A 16,039-nucleotide genomic window follows, 5' to 3' on the forward strand; every position below is an offset into this window, starting at 1 on the left:
ATTGAGCCACAATAACTTAAAAGTAAAAAGTATGTTGTGAAAAAACTAGTCAAGTACTGAGTAACTGATGAGTAACCTGATTGTTTAATGATTACGGCAACAAATAATGCACAAAAACATAAAAATAGCAATGAGCAAATTCAGAGCCAGGAATATCTCTTAAGCAACTAAAACAATAATATATATTGAATAATAATACATTCAAATAAAAAAAATTAAGGCACATTGAGCCACACTAACTTAACAGCACCATAGGCTCAGTAGGCATTTATTGATTGATTGATTGATTGAAACTTTTATTAGTAGATTGCACAGTACAGTACATATTCCGTACAATTGACCACTAAATGGTAACACCCCAATAAGTTTTTCAACGTTTATCAATTATTGGAAGCCAAGTCGAGGTCAAATGACCAAGTCGAGGTGATCTACCTCATGTATACATACACACACATATCTATATATATATGTATATATACAGTATATAATTTATATTATTTTGCGGTTTTTGTTGACATGTTAAAGGTGTTTTAATGAATATACATGCATGTTTAACATTTAGATTCCTATCTTTCATGAAGACAAGAATATAAGTTGGTGTATTACCTGATTCTGATGACTTGCATTGATTGGAATCAGACAGTAAAGTGCTGATAACGTCCGCATTTTAAAATGCAGGAGAAAAACAAGTTCCTCCTTCCTGTCTAATACCACATGAAAGTCGTTGGTTTTTGGCATCTTATTTGTCCAGCTTCCATATTCGTTTTTATACACTTTACAAGAAATACATTGGCGGCAAACTCCGTAGTTTGCTAGCTTGTTTGCTCTGGCTTCCGGAGACTCTTATTTTGTTAGCGCAGGCGCGATGTAGCGGCGCTTTTATTGTGAAGACAGGAACCGTGCGATCAGTCTTTAGGCTTTTGACGGGAAGTACGGTTGAAATAAAAAGTGCCTTTTTTCCTTTACACTTTTGATTGATTGATTGAAACTTTTATTAGTAGATTGCACAGTACAGTACATATTCTGCACAATTGACCACTAAATGGTAACACCCCAATAAGTTTTTCAACTTGTTTAAGTCGGGTCATGTGACCACCTGGCTCTGTTTGATTGGTCCAACGTCACCAGTGACTGCATGTGATTGGTGAAACGCAGGCATGCGTAAATCCTTCTTTGAAAAAGCAAAACAAACATTAATAGATCGATAAAAAAAAAGTAGCGAGTAGCGAGCTGAATGTAGATAAATGGAGCGGAGTAAAAGTAGCGTTTCCTCTCTATAAATATACTCAAGTAAAAGTAAAAGTATGTTGCATAAAAACTACTCTTAGAAGTACAATTTATCCCAAAAGTTACTCAAGTAGATGTAACGGAGTAAATGTAGCGCGTTACTACCCACCTCTGTTCACATGTGAATAATAAATACCCCGAGCAGAGACAGGTCAGCAGCGCAGAGACGTCCCCAACCGATGCACAGAAGAGTGGTCCACCCTGGGTCCCGACCCCTGGACAGCCAGCTCTTCATCCCTAGACACCGAACCTGTGCCCTCCCCCTCCACGATGGAGAGGGGGGGCAGAGCAAAAAAGAAACAGCAGATCAACTGGTCTAAAAGGGGGGTCTATTTAAAGGCTACGGTATACAAATGATTTTTAAGATGGGGCTTAAATGCTTCTACTTTTTCTACTTCTACTCAAGGGACGGTGGTTTTTGCTGGGGAACTGTACTTTTTTGGAAAATTTTGGCATATCTTTCACAATCGTTATGAGAGACAGGAAGACAAAAGGTTTTTTTTTGTTTTTTTTGCATTCTAATTTGTTAAAACGGCTTGTTCTTGGTGGCTAGCAATGCAGCTAAAGGGAGCAATCAATTGTACCTCTCAATCCTTTTTTTAAAATTCATTCAAAAACCGTCACCGATTCTTCATTTACGTTCAGTCATTTTTAAAATAACCAAACCGTAGCGACATTGTTATTGTAAGAGCGAACAATGAGGAACTCTTTTTCTAACGTACTGACACAATGGCGTGCTACGGGATTAGCCGCGAAAGCTAACTACAGCAAGCGATAAGATAGCTTTTATTGTTTAACAAGGACCCCGACTTAAACAAGTTGAAAAACTTATTCGGTGTTACCATTTAGTGGTCAATTGTACGGAATATGTACTGTACTGTGCAATCTACTAATAAAAGTATCAATCAACCAATCAGTCAACGTATGTCAGACATAATGTGTTTGAGTTAGTAATGCACAACATTGCGATTGGACAATAACCTGTACTGACCAAAAAACATGGACAATCATATTACAGTGTCTGTAAAGGTTCCGCTTTTTACAGTCTAGTCCCACTGTACCAAGTACGCTTGTATTTATTCTGGGAGTTGTATCAGTTACTAAGATCCATTCCAGTCCAGTGCGGACCCAGGTTCTATGCAGTGTTCAACAAGTCAAATTTAAGACTTTTCGTTTTACCCATCCATCTTCTTCCGCTTATCCGAGGTCGGGTCGCGGGGGCAGCAGCCTAAGCAGAGAAGCCCAGACTTCCCTCTCCCCAGCCACTTCGTCTAGCTCTTCCCGGGGGATCCCAAGGCACTCCCAGGCCAGCCGGGAGACATAGTCTTCCCAACGTGTCCTGGGTCTTCCCCGTGGCCTCCTACCGGTTGGACCTGCCCTAAACACCTCCTTAGGGAGGCGTTCGGGTGGCATCCTGACCAGATGCCCGAACCACCTCATCTGGCTCCTCTCGATGTGGAGGAGCAGCGGCTTTACTTTGAGTTCCTCCCGGATGGCAGAGCTTCTCACCCTATCTCTAAGGGAGAGACCCAAACTCATTTGGGCCGCTTATACCGATGATCTTATCCTTTCGGTCATGACCCAAAGCTCATGACCATAGGTGAGGATGGGAACGTAGATCGACCGGTAAATTGAGAGCTTTGCCTTCCGGCTCAGCTCCTTCTTCACCACAACGGATCGATACAGCGCCCGCATTACTGAATACGCCGCACCGATCGATCTCACGATCCACTCTTCCCTCACTCGTGAACAAAACTCCTCCACTTGGGGCAGGGTCTCCTCCCTTTTCCGGGCGAGAACCATGAACTCTGACTTCCGGTCGCTTCACACTTTTCTTTTTAAAGCCTTAATAATAATTTAAAAAAAAGACCCATTTTACATCCATAGTTACAAAAATGACAAAGGCATGAACATAAATCAGAGGTCCAGAATGAATAAGTACATGATTCATTCACTGCTCTTTCACATTGGAAAACAAAATGCTTAACCTACATTAACTATAACACCAGACAGCTCTCTACTCTACACTAGTACTTGTTTGGAAAAGGATTATTGACAGACATTTTTTTCTGATTTGCCATTGGATTCCAATGCCTTCATGCCCAATGTTCCAAAGTGTTGGTGGGTTTTGAAGGCGGTCATGGTGGAGGAAAACACAACAATACATCGTTTGTGGCTCTTTATGCCTATGCTGAAGTTAAATAGTTAACTTGGATGTAAAGAATTTAGGAAACATCGACAGTACTACCTGTCTGACCAATGTTGTAAAAAACAAAGAGTTGTCTAGGCCGGGGGTCAGCAATCCATGGCTCTCGAGCCACCTGCTGCTTTTTAGTGCTGCCCTTGTGGCTCCCTTTGATTGATGGATTATTTTGAAGTCACTTCAGGTCCACTGTCGACCTCATTGTCGCCGACTTGATGCAGCTTTCCTCTGTTAAAGTTAAAGTACCAATGTGTGTGCATGTTGCCACATCAAGGTGTAAGATAGGTAAACATTACCTGACATTACCAACATTGACTTAGAATTGTGAACAACCTTCAATCATCTTGTAACGAAAAAAGGAAACCCTTCAGAAGCTTTACGTTTACTGAGAAGAGAAGCAATAACCTGCAGATGTTGCCTGTTAATACTGCTTTTATTTTGAAGTTTACTTTGCACTGAACAGGAAGTCACTGATATTTTCACAGGTTTTTGTAAATTATACCTGTCAACACTACCCATATACATGGGAAAGTACCTTATTTTGCCCATGAAATTCCTGCTTTTAAATCCATCCATCCATCCATTTTCTACCGCTTATTCCCTTTTGGGGTCGCGGGGGGCGCTGGCGCCTATCTCAGCTACAATCGGGCGGAAGGCGGGGTACACCCTGGACAAGTCGCCACCTCATCGCAGCCTGCTTTTAAATGTTCACCCTAAAGTAAAATTGATTGATTGAAACGTTTATTAGTAGATTGCACAGTACAGTACATATTCCGTACAATTGACCACTAAATGGTGACACCCTAATAAGTTTTTCAATTATTTTGAGTCGGGGTCCACGTTAATCAATTTATGGAGAATTTTTTGTGTTTTTGTGTTTTTGGTCCAATATGGCTCTTGCAATGTTGTTGGTTGCCCACCCCTGGGAGACTCTAGGCCAGGGGTCGGAACCTTTTTGGCTGAGAGAGCCTTGAAACCAAATATTTTAAAAAGTATTTCCGTGAGAGCCATATAATATTTTTTAACACTGAATAGAACTAAATGTGTGCATTTTTAAGTAAAACCAACATTTTTTGAGTGTTATAAGTCTCTTATTCTTTTAAATAACATTGTTATTCTGAAGCTAACCAATAATAAATCAAATACTTATTACCGTTAATGCGACTTCTCTAACAGGTGCGGTAGAAAACGGATGGATGGATTAAAATGCATCAGAATGTTTTATATATTGAACATTATTTTAACACTGTGATTACCAGTGGAATTATTCATTACTTATCGTGTTAAGCAATGTCAGCTCAGATTTATCTGAGAGCCAGATGCAGTCATCAAAAGAGCCACATCTGGCTCTAGAGCCATAGGTTCCCTACCCCTGCTCTAGGCCGACAGAATGTGATTCTGAATCGCAAGCCACAGACCGAAATTGGATGGGAAAATTGTGGACAACCTTGCTCAGCTCATGTTCTCCCTGGTATGTATTTCTTGTTCACTACACTTTCACCTGCTTTTAGTGAATTGTTTGCAAATATGGTGCGAACAGACAAGGATTAGTCATTACTTTAATGTGACAAAATGAGATTCACTTACCAAAACACAAACTGATTGTAGGCCAGCAACCTTTACTGTATATCTTTTAGTGCCAGTTGCTGTGTAAACTTGAAGAAAAAATGTCTGGGTTACCTACCTGAAATTAATCATGAGGTGTGGATGACAGCATAGTTTTAGTTACTTTGCTGGAGTAGTGCAATGTTGATTATACAAACATATGTATATATATCAATATATTGATATATATATACATATATGTATATATCTATTTATACATGTATGTATTTGTATGTATCATGTAGCTATATATATTCATGTATATATATGTGTATATAATTATTTATACACATATATATTTATGTGTATGTGTATATATACATGTATGTATATATGTATATGTATGTGTATATATATATATGTATATATATGTATATGTTTATACATGTGTGTGTGTGTGAATATATGTATATATATATATATATATATATATATATATATATATATATATATATATATATATGTGTGTATATGTTTGTATGTATATATATGTATATATATATGTATGTGTGTATATATATGAATGTTGTCTAAGCGGTAGAAAATGGATGGATGGATGTATATATGTATGTGTATATGTATGTATATATATATATATATATATACATATATATACATATATATATATATATATATATGTATGTATGTATGTATATATATGTGTGTGTGTTTTTGTTTTTTTTTCTTCTTCCTAGCGCACTAAAGGACAAAGAGTGCACCCTTGCCACCTTTGTAGACAATTTGATTTGCCAGAGCGGCTGGAAGACCCTGAGAGTAACAAGCAGTAGAAAATGGATTAGAAAAGACAAATTGAAAAAAATACATAAATTAACATTTTTAAATTAAACATTTTTTTTAACTTGGGACTTCTTGCGGGCCGGACTTTGGACGCTGATGGCCCAAGGTCCGTATTATGGAGACCACAAAAATTGTGAATGATAGGCACCCCTTTTATGTACATCAGGGGTGTCCAAACTTTTTCCACAGAGGGCCATACACGGAAAATGTAATCATGCAGGGGCCATTTTGATATTTTTCATTTTCAAACCTTAACAAAATATATGGATTTATTCATTTTTTTTAATCCTTAGGGCTCCTGGGGAGCATAGAGGGTCTCAGTCACTAAAATGTTAAAAATAAGTCCAATTATTATTATTATTGTTTAATGTGTATTATTTATTTAATGCGTATTATTTATTACTTAATATGTTGTGCTATTCAGAATCAATTCTCATTTTTTTTTAAATCGATTATTTTATTTGTATTATTTATTTTTTCAATCAATCCAACAAAACAATACACATCAATACCATAACAATGCAATCCAATTCCAAAAGCAAACCTGAGCCAGCAACACTCAGAACTGCAATACACAGAACAATTGAGAGGAGACACAAACACCACACAGAACAAACCAAAAGTAGTGAAACAAAAATGAATATTATCAACAACAGTATCAATATTAGTTATCATTTCAGCATAGCAGTGATTAAAAATCCCTCATTGACATTATCATTAGACATTTATAAAAATAAAAAAAGAACAATAGTGTCACAGTGGCTTACACTTGCATGGCATCTCATAAGCTGGACAACACACTGTGTCCAATGTTTGCACAAACATAAAATAAGCCATATTTTTGCTTCCTTTAATAGTTAAAACAAATTTACATTATTGCAATCAGTTGATTGTCCTTTACAATTATAAAAGCTTTTTTTTTTTTTTTAAATCTACTACTCTGCTGGCATGTCAGCAGACTGGGGTAGATCCTGATGATATCTATGTATTGAATGAATACAGAATCCTTTTGAATTGGAAAAATATTGTTTTTGAATCGCGTTGAATCGAAAAAATCAATAAATTGTCGAAACGCGACCCCAAGAATCGATATTGAATCGAATCATGGGACACCCAGAGATCCGCAACCCTAAATGATTGATTGATAGACTTTTTCTCATTAGATTTCACCTCATTCCCCTTTTTGTAAATAATTTTATTTTTATAATACTATCAATTTTGCAATTTTTGCAGAATGTGTTGCGGGCCGCAAACAGCGCCTGACCGCACTTTGGACTCCCCTGATGTACATAGTTATGACTAGGGCTGCCAATCTTTGGGTGTCACACGATTCCATTCAATATCGATTCTTGGGGTCGCGTTTCGATAATTTATCGATTTTTTTTCGATTCAGTGCGAGTCTCTATTCAAGAAGGATATTTTGAATCACCCCGGGCACAGCCACCTGGAACTACTACCCTCAGGCAGACGCTACAGGGTGCTAAAAGCCAGCACCAATAGACTAAAAACTGCTTTTACTCAAGAGCCATAGAAACATTAAACAGGCAGTGAGTGAGCACAATATGTCCATCATGTCCTCATGTGTCATGTTTACATTTGTTTCTATTTTTTTGGACTACAATGTGCAATAATGTTATATGTATGTGTGTGTATATATATATATATATTCATATGCATCTGTGTGGATATATATATACATATACATGGATACATCTCTCATCTCTATCTTTTTTGTACTATTTATACTACCATATTGTATATGCACCTTAGGAGGATCTGCTCCAATTTCGTTGTTCTTTGAACCTGTTCATTGCAATAATGACAATAAAACTATTGTATTCTATTCTATTTTTCCGATTTAAAAGGATTGTGTATTCATTCAATACATAAATATCATCAGGATCTACCCCAGTCTGCTGACATGCTAGCAGAGTAGTAGATTTAAAAAAAAAAAAAAAAAGCTTTTATTATTGTAAAGGACAATGTTTTATCAACTGACTTTGTTTTGACTATTAAAGGAAGCAAAAATATGACTTATTTTATCTTTGTGCAAACATTGGACACAGTGTGTTGTCCAGCTTATGAGATGCCATGCAAGTGTAAGCCACTGTGACACTATTGTTCTTTTTTTTAAATAAATAAATGGGTTGTACTTGTATAGCGCTTTTCTACCTTCAAGGTACTCAAAGCGCTTTGACACTACTTCCACATTTACCCATTCACACACACATTCACACACTGATGGAGGGAGCTGCCATGCAAGGCGCCGACCAGCTAATGATAATGTCAATGAGGGATTTTTAATCACTGCTATGCTGAAATGATAACTAATATTGATACTGTTGTTGATAATATTCATTTTTGTTTCACTACTTTTGTTTTGTTCTGTGTGGTGTTTGTGTCTCCTCTCAATTGTTCTGTTTATTGCAGTTCTGAGTGTTGCTGGCTCAGGTTTGGTTTTGGAATTGGATTGCATTGTTATGGTATTGCTGTGTAGTGGTTTGTTGGATTGACTAAAAAAATATAATCAATCAATGTTTACTTATATAGCCCTAAATCACTAGTGTCTCAAAGGGCTGCACAAACCACTACGATATCCTCGGTAGGCCCACAGAAGGGCATTTTCTACCGCTTATTCCCTTTTTGGGGTCGCCGGTGCCTATCTCAGCTACAATCGGGCGGAAGGCGGCGTACACCCTGGACAAGTCGCCACCTCATCGAAGGGCCAACACAAATAGACAACATTCACACTCACATAAGTGTTTTTATTTTATTTTTTTAAGGGCTTCACGGTGGCAGAGGGGTTAGTGCGTCTGCCTCACAATACGAAGTTCCTGCAGTCCTGGGTTCAAATCCAGGCTCGGGATCTTTCTGTGTGGAGTTTGCATGTTCTCCCCGTGAATGCGTGGGTTCCCTCCGGGTACTTCCTCCCTCCTCTAAAGACATGGAACTGGGGATAGGCCCCTCCCACCTCCAAAGACATGCACCTGGGGATAGGCCCCTCCCACCTCCAAAGACATGCACCTGGGGATAGGTTGATTGGCAACACTAAATGGTCCCTAGTGTGTGAATGTTGTCTGTCTATCTGTGTTGGCCCTGCGATGAGGTGGCGACTTGTCCAGGGTGTACCCCGCCTTCCGCCCGATTGTAGCTGAGATAGGCGCCAGCGACCACGAAAGGGAATAAGCGGTAGAAAATGGATGGATGGATTATTTTTTTAAATGCTTGTCTCATGAAGGAAATAGCAAACATTGTGATTCAACTGTGAAATGAATGCGCCGCCCCCAAAGACATGCACCTGGGGATAGGCCCCTCCCACTTCCAAAGACATGCACCTGGGGATAGGCCCCTCCCACTTCCAAAGACATGCACCTGGGGATAGGCCCCTCCCACTTCCAAAGACATGCACCAGGGGATAGGCCCCTCCCACCTCCAAAGACATGAACCTGGTGATAGGCCCCTCCCACTTCCAAAGATATGCACCTGGGGATAGGCCCCTCCCACTTCCAAAGACATGCACCAGGGGATAGGCCCCTCCCACCTCCAAAGACATGAACCTGGTGATAGGCCCCTCCCACTTCCAAAGACATGAACCTGGGGATAGGCCCCTCCCACTTCCAAAGACATGCACCTGGGGATAGGCCCCTCCCACTTCCAAAGACATGCACCAGGGGATAGGCCCCTCCCACCTCCAAAGACATGAACCTGGTGATAGGCCCCTCCCACTTCCAAAGATATGCACCTGGGGATAGGCCCCTCCCACTTCCAAAGACATGCACCAGGGGATAGGCCCCTCCCACCTCCAAAGACATGAACCTGGTGATAGGCCCCTCCCACTTCCAAAGATATGCACCTGGGGATAAGCCCCTCCCACCTCCAAATACATGCACTTTGGGATAGGCCCCTCCCACCTCCAAAGACATGCACCTGGGGATAGGTTGATTGGCAACACTAAATGGTCCCTAGTGTGTGAATGTGGTCTGTCTATCTGTGTTGGCCCTGCGATGAGGTGGCGACTTGTCCAGGGTGTAACCCGCCTTCCGCCCGATTGTAGCTGAGATAGGTGCCAGCGCCCCCCGCGACCCCGAAAGGGAATAAGCGGTAGAAAATGGATGGATGGATTATTTTTTTAAATGCTTGTCTCATGAAGGAAATAGCAAACATTGTGATTCAACTGTGAAATGAATGCACTGCCCCCAAAGACATGCACCTGGGGATAGGCCCCTCCCACTTCCAAAGACATGCACCTGGGGATAGGCCCCTCCCACCTCCAAAGACATGCACCTGGGGATAGGCCCCTCCCACTTCCAAAGACATGCACCTGGGGATAGGCCCCTCCCACTTCCAAAGACATGCACCTGGGGATAGGCCCCTCCCACCTCCAAAGACATGCACCTGGGGATAGGTTGATTGGCAACACTAAATGGTCCCTAGTGTGTGAATGTTGTCTGTCTATCTGTGTTGGCCCTGCGATGAGGTGGCGACTTGTCCAGGGTGTACAAGTCGGTTGGTAGAGTGGCCGTGCCAGCAACTTGAGGGTTGCAGGTTCGATTCCCGCTTGTGCCATCCTAGTCACTGCCGTTGTGTCCTTGGGCAAGACACTTTACCCACACTGGTTCGAATGTAACTTAGATATTGGGTTTCACTATGTAAAGCGCTTTGAGTCACTAGAGAAAAGCGCTATATAAATATAATTCACACACACTAATACACAATTTTTTTTTTTAAATGAGAATCGATTCTGAATCGCACAATGTATTCGATTCGATTTTTCCCCCACACCCCTAATTATCACCTTTTTTTACATTTATTTTTTTAACAGAATGTAAGACATTTTTTAGGTTTTAAATTCACGTTGTAGGATTTCATACTTTTCCCGACCCTGCTCAAAGCAAAGTAGTGTCCCAGGCTGGAGGTGACTTAGTGCGGCATGGAGCCCGAGCTGGTGGCGCTAGAGAGGAGTGCAGCGAGGGGGCAGGAGGAGCGGGGAGGGGCCCGCCTTGTGGCTTCCTGGCCCCCCGCACCGGACGGCTGTATTCTAGATGCGCATCCAAGCAGCCGGGCGGCAGGGCGAGTTGAACTATTAACCACCGAGGCGTGCCGGACCAGGACGGTACTTAAAGGCGTGCACACACACCGGCGTCCGCGTCTTAAGCCCGGGGCGCGCGTCACCGGGAGGAGGATTCATGCAGCCGCCGAGCCTCCTTTGCTGTATCACGGCCGCAAGAAAAAGGTACGCGGCGATGCTAACGACATTTTAATAGTTTTATGGATAAATGAAACTGTTGTTTTACGCATGCATGTTACCGAATAGTCATGCGGGGACTTGGAACAGAAAGCCCCCCGGACTTGCCGGAATGAGCCAAAGAATGGAGCAGGCGGGCTGGTCTATTCAGTCCTGGCCGGGGGAGCACTAATTTACGCCTTGGCCGTGTTGGGTTGGCTCGGTGTTGGCCCTGACTACTAAACAGGATTGTTTCAGCCAGGGATACACGCTATCTTACGCGATGTCGCAACATGCACACCGAGGAAATGTTGCGTCAAGTCGGCGACAATACAGGACCTCAAGTCACTTCAAAATAAAAGCACAGTTTGACAGCCGGGTTGTAATACATTAGTCCAGGCATAAAGTTAATCACCAGTCGACATTGGCATTTCTAAATAAGAAGCGTTTTTCCGTAACATTTGGAAAATTATCTCTTAATACTGAATTTACTTGAATTGCCGCCGGGGCGCAAATTAATTTAAAACTTCTTCTCAATCCTGCGCTTACCAAAGGCATGCGGTAAAAGTAAGCATGCACTAATTATTTTACATCCGATTCTCAGTCCTGTGCTTACCAAAGGCATGCAGTAAAAGTAAGGATGCGCAAATTATTTTAAAACCTCTTCTCAGTCCTGCGCTTACCAAAGGCATGCGGTAAAAGTAAGCATGCGCAAATTATTTTCAAACTTCTTCTCAGTCCTGCGCTTACCAAAGGCATGCGGTAAAAGTAAGGATCAATCATCAATCAATGTTTACTTATATAGCCCTAAATCACTAGTGTCTCAAAGGGCTGCACAAACCACTATGACATCCTCGGTAGGCCTACATAAGGGCAAGGAAAACTCACACCCAGTGGGACGTCGGTGACAATGATGACTATGAGAACCTTGGAGAGGAGGAAAGCAATGGATGTCGAGCGGGTCTAATATGATACTGTGAAAGTTCAATCCACAATGGATCCAACTGGGTATGGTCGTAAGGATGCGCTAATTATTTTACATCCTCTTCTCAGTCCTGCGCCTACCAAAGGCATGCGGTAAAAGTAAGCATGCGCTTATTATTTTACATCCTCTTCTCAGTCCTGCGCCTACCAAAGGCATGCGGTAAAAGTAAGCATGCGCTTATTATTCTCAAACCTCTTCTCAGTCCTGCGCTTACCAAAGGCATGCGGTAAAAGTAAGCATGCGCTAATTATTTTACATCCTCTTCTCAGTCCTGCGCCTACCAAAGGCATGCGGTAAAAGTAAGCATGCGCTTATTATTCTCAAACCTCTTCTCAGTCCTGCGCTTACCAAAGGCATGCGGTAAAAGTAAGCATGCGCTAATTATTTTACATCCTCTTCTCAGTCCTGCGCTTACTAAAGGCATGCAGTAAAAGTAAGCATGCGCTAATTATTTTCAAACCTCTTCTCAGTCCTGCGCTTACCAAAGGCATGCAGTAAAAGTAAGCATGCGCTAATTATTTCCAAACCTCTTCTCAGTCCTGCGCTTACCAAAGGCATGCAGTAGAAGTAAGCATGCACTAATTATTTTACATCCTCTTCTCAGTCCTGCGCTTACCAAAGGCATGCAGTAAAAGTAAGCATGCGCTGATTAATTTAAAACCCATTCTCAGTCCTGCGCTTACCAAAGGCATGCAGTAAAAGTAAGCATGCGCTAATTAATTTAAAACCTCTTCTCAGTCCTGCGCTTACCAAAGGCATGCAGTAAAAGTAAGCATGAGCTAATTATTTGACATCCTCTTCTCAGTCCTGCGCCTACCAAAGGCATGCGGTAAAAGTAAGCATGCGCTTATTATTCTCAAACCTCTTCTCAGTCCTGCGCTTACCAAAGGCATGCGGTAAAAGTAAGCATGCGCTAATTATTTTACATCCTCTTCTCAGTCCTGCGCTTACTAAAGGCATGCAGTAAAAGTAAGCATGCGCTAATTATTTTCAAACCTCTTCTCAGTCCTGCGCTTACCAAAGGCATGCAGTAAAAGTAAGCATGCGCTAATTATTTCCAAACCTCTTCTCAGTCCTGCGCTTACCAAAGGCATGCAGTAGAAGTAAGCATGCACTAATTATTTTACATCCTCTTCTCAGTCCTGCGCTTACCAAAGGCATGCAGTAAAAGTAAGCATGCGCTGATTAATTTAAAACCCATTCTCAGTCCTGCGCTTACCAAAGGCATGCAGTAAAAGTAAGCATGCGCTAATTAATTTAAAACTTCTTCTCAGTCCTGCGCTTACCAAAGGCATGCAGTAAAAGTAAGCATGCGCTAATTATTTTCAAACCTCTTCTCAGTCCTGCGCTTACCAAAGGCATGCAGTAAAAGTAAGCATGAGCTAATTATTTGACATCCTCTTCTCAGTCCTGCGCCTACCAAAGGCATGCGGTAAAAGTAAGCATGCGCTTATTATTCTCAAACCTCTTCTCAGTCCTGCGCTTACCAAAGGCATGCGGTAAAAGTAAGCATGCGCTAATTATTTTACATCCTCTTCTCAGTCCTGCGCTTACTAAAGGCATGCAGTAAAAGTAAGCATGCGCTAATTATTTTCAAACCTCTTCTCAGTCCTGCGCTTACCAAAGGCATGCAGTAAAAGTAAGCATGCGCTAATTATTTCCAAACCTCTTCTCAGTCCTGCGCTTACCAAAGGCATGCAGTAAAAGTAAGCATGCGCTAATTATTTTACATCCTCTTCTCAGTCCTGCGCTTACCAAAGACATGCGGTAAAAGTAAGCATGCGCTAATTATTTTACATCCTCTTCTCGGTCCTGCGCTTACCAAAGGCATGCGGTAAAAGTAAGCATGCGCTAATTATTTTCAAACCTTTTCTCAGTCCTGCGCTTACCAAAGGCATGCGGTAAAAGTAAGCATGCGCTAATTATTTTACATCCTCTTCTCAGTCCTGCGCTTACCAAAGACATGCGGTAAAAGTAAGCATGCGCTAATTATTTTACATCCTCTTCTCGGTCCTGCGCTTACCAAAGGCATGCGGTAAAAGTCAGCATGCGCTAATTATTTTCAAACCTTTTCTCAGTCCTGCGCTTACCAAAGGCATGCGGTAAAAGTAAGCATGCGCTAATTATTTTACATCCTCTTCTCAGTCCTGCGCCTACCAAAGGCATGCGGTAAAAGTAAGCATGCGCTAATTAATTTAAAACTTCTTCTCAGTCCTGCGCTCACCAAAGGCATGCAGTAAAAGTAAGCATGCGCTAATTATTTTCAAACCTCTTCTCAGTCCTGCGCTTACCAAAGGCATGCGGTAAAAGTAAGCATGCGCTAATTATTTTCAAACCTTTTCTCAGTCCTGCGCTTACCAAAGGCATGCGGTAAAAGTAAGCATGCGCTAATTATTTTACATCCTCTTCTCAGTCCTGCGCCTACCAAAGGCATGCGGTAAAAGTAAGCATGCGCTAATTAATTTAAAACTTCTTCTCAGTCCTGCGCTCACCAAAGGCATGCAGTAAAAGTAAGCATGCGCTAATTATTTTCAAACCTCTTCTCAGTCCTGCGCTTACCAAAGGCATGCGGTAAAAGTAAGCATGCGCTAATTATTTTACATCCTCTTCTCAGTCCTGCGCTTACCAAAGGCATGCGGTAAAAGTAAGCATGCGCTAATTATTTTACATCCTCTTCTCAGTCCTGCGCTTACCAAAGGCATGCAGTAAAAGTAAGCATGCGCTAATTATTTTCAAACCTCTTCTCGGTCCTGCGCTTACCAAAGGCTTGCAGTAAAAGTAAGCATGCGCTAATTATTTTACATCCTCTTCTCAGTCCTGCGCCTACCAAAGGCATGCGGTAAAAGTAAGCATGCGCTAATTAATTTAAAACTTCTTCTCAGTCCTGCGCTCACCAAAGGCATGCAGTAAAAGTAAGCATGCGCTAATTATTTTCAAACCTCTTCTCAGTCCTGCGCTTACCAAAGGCATGCGGTAAAAGTAAGCATGCGCTAATTATTTTCAAACCTCTTCTCGGTCCTGCGCTTACCAAAGGCTTGCAGTAAAAGTAAGCATGCACTAATTATTTTACATCCTCTTCTCAGTCCTGCGCCTACCAAAGGCATGCGGTAAAAGTAAGCATGCGCTAATTAATTTAAAACTTCTTCTCAGTCCTGCGCTTACCAAAGGCATGCGGTAAAAGTAAGCATGCGCTAATTATTTTCAAACCTCTTCTCACTCCTGCGCTCACCAAAGGCATGCAGTAAAAGTAAGCATGCACTAATTATTTTCAAACCTCTTCTCAGTCCTGCGCTTACCAAAGGCATGCGGTAAAAGTAAGCATGCGCTAATTATTTTCAAACTTCTTCTCAGTCCTGCGCTTACCAAAGGCATGCAGTAAAAGTAAGCATGCACTAATTATTTTCAAACCTCTTCTCAGTCCTGCGCTCATCAAAGGCATGCTGTAAAAGTAAGCATGCGCTAATTATTTTCAAACCTCTCAGTCCTGCGCTTACCGAAGGCATGCGGTAAAAGTAAGCATGCGCTAATTATTTTCAAACCTCTCAGTCCTGCGCTTACCAAAGGCATGCAGTAAAAGTAAGCATGCGCTAATTATTTTCAAACCTCTTCGCAGTCCTGCGCTTACCAAAGGCATGCAGTAAAAGTAAGCATGCGCTAATTAATTTAAAACCTCTTCTCAGTCCTGCGCTCACCAAAGGCATGCGGTAAAAGTAAGCATGCGCTAATTATTTTCAAACCTCTTCTCACTCCTGCGCTCACCAAAGGCATGCAGTAAAAGTAAGCATGCACTAATTATTTTCAAACCTCTTCTCAGTCCTGCGCTTACCAAAGGCATGCGGTAAAAGTAAGCATGCGCTAATTATTTTCAAACTTCTTCTCAGTCCTGCGCTTACCAAAGGCATGCAGTAAAAGTAAGCATGCACTAATTATTTTCAAA

The 16,039-nt window shown here is 41.5% G+C and overlaps 1 protein-coding gene across 2 annotated transcripts in view; it reads left to right on the forward strand.

Annotated features, from left to right (window-relative positions):
- slc41a1 (solute carrier family 41 member 1) overlaps positions 1-16,039 on the forward strand; it is a 128,928-nt gene that overhangs the window by 30,557 nt on the left and 82,332 nt on the right. The window contains exon 1 of one of the 2 annotated variants that reach the window (XM_061875511.1): positions 10,887-11,126. The exons of the other annotated variant lie outside the window; for it this stretch is intronic. The gene's annotated coding sequence lies outside the window, so the exon portion shown is untranslated. Of the gene's footprint in view, positions 1-10,886; positions 11,127-16,039 lie in introns of those variants that run through there. 2 annotated transcript variants of the gene reach the window in all.

Source organism: Nerophis ophidion, linkage group LG16 (assembly GCF_033978795.1).
Source record: "Nerophis ophidion isolate RoL-2023_Sa linkage group LG16, RoL_Noph_v1.0, whole genome shotgun sequence".
Classification (NCBI taxonomy): Eukaryota; Metazoa; Chordata; class Actinopteri; order Syngnathiformes; family Syngnathidae; genus Nerophis; species Nerophis ophidion.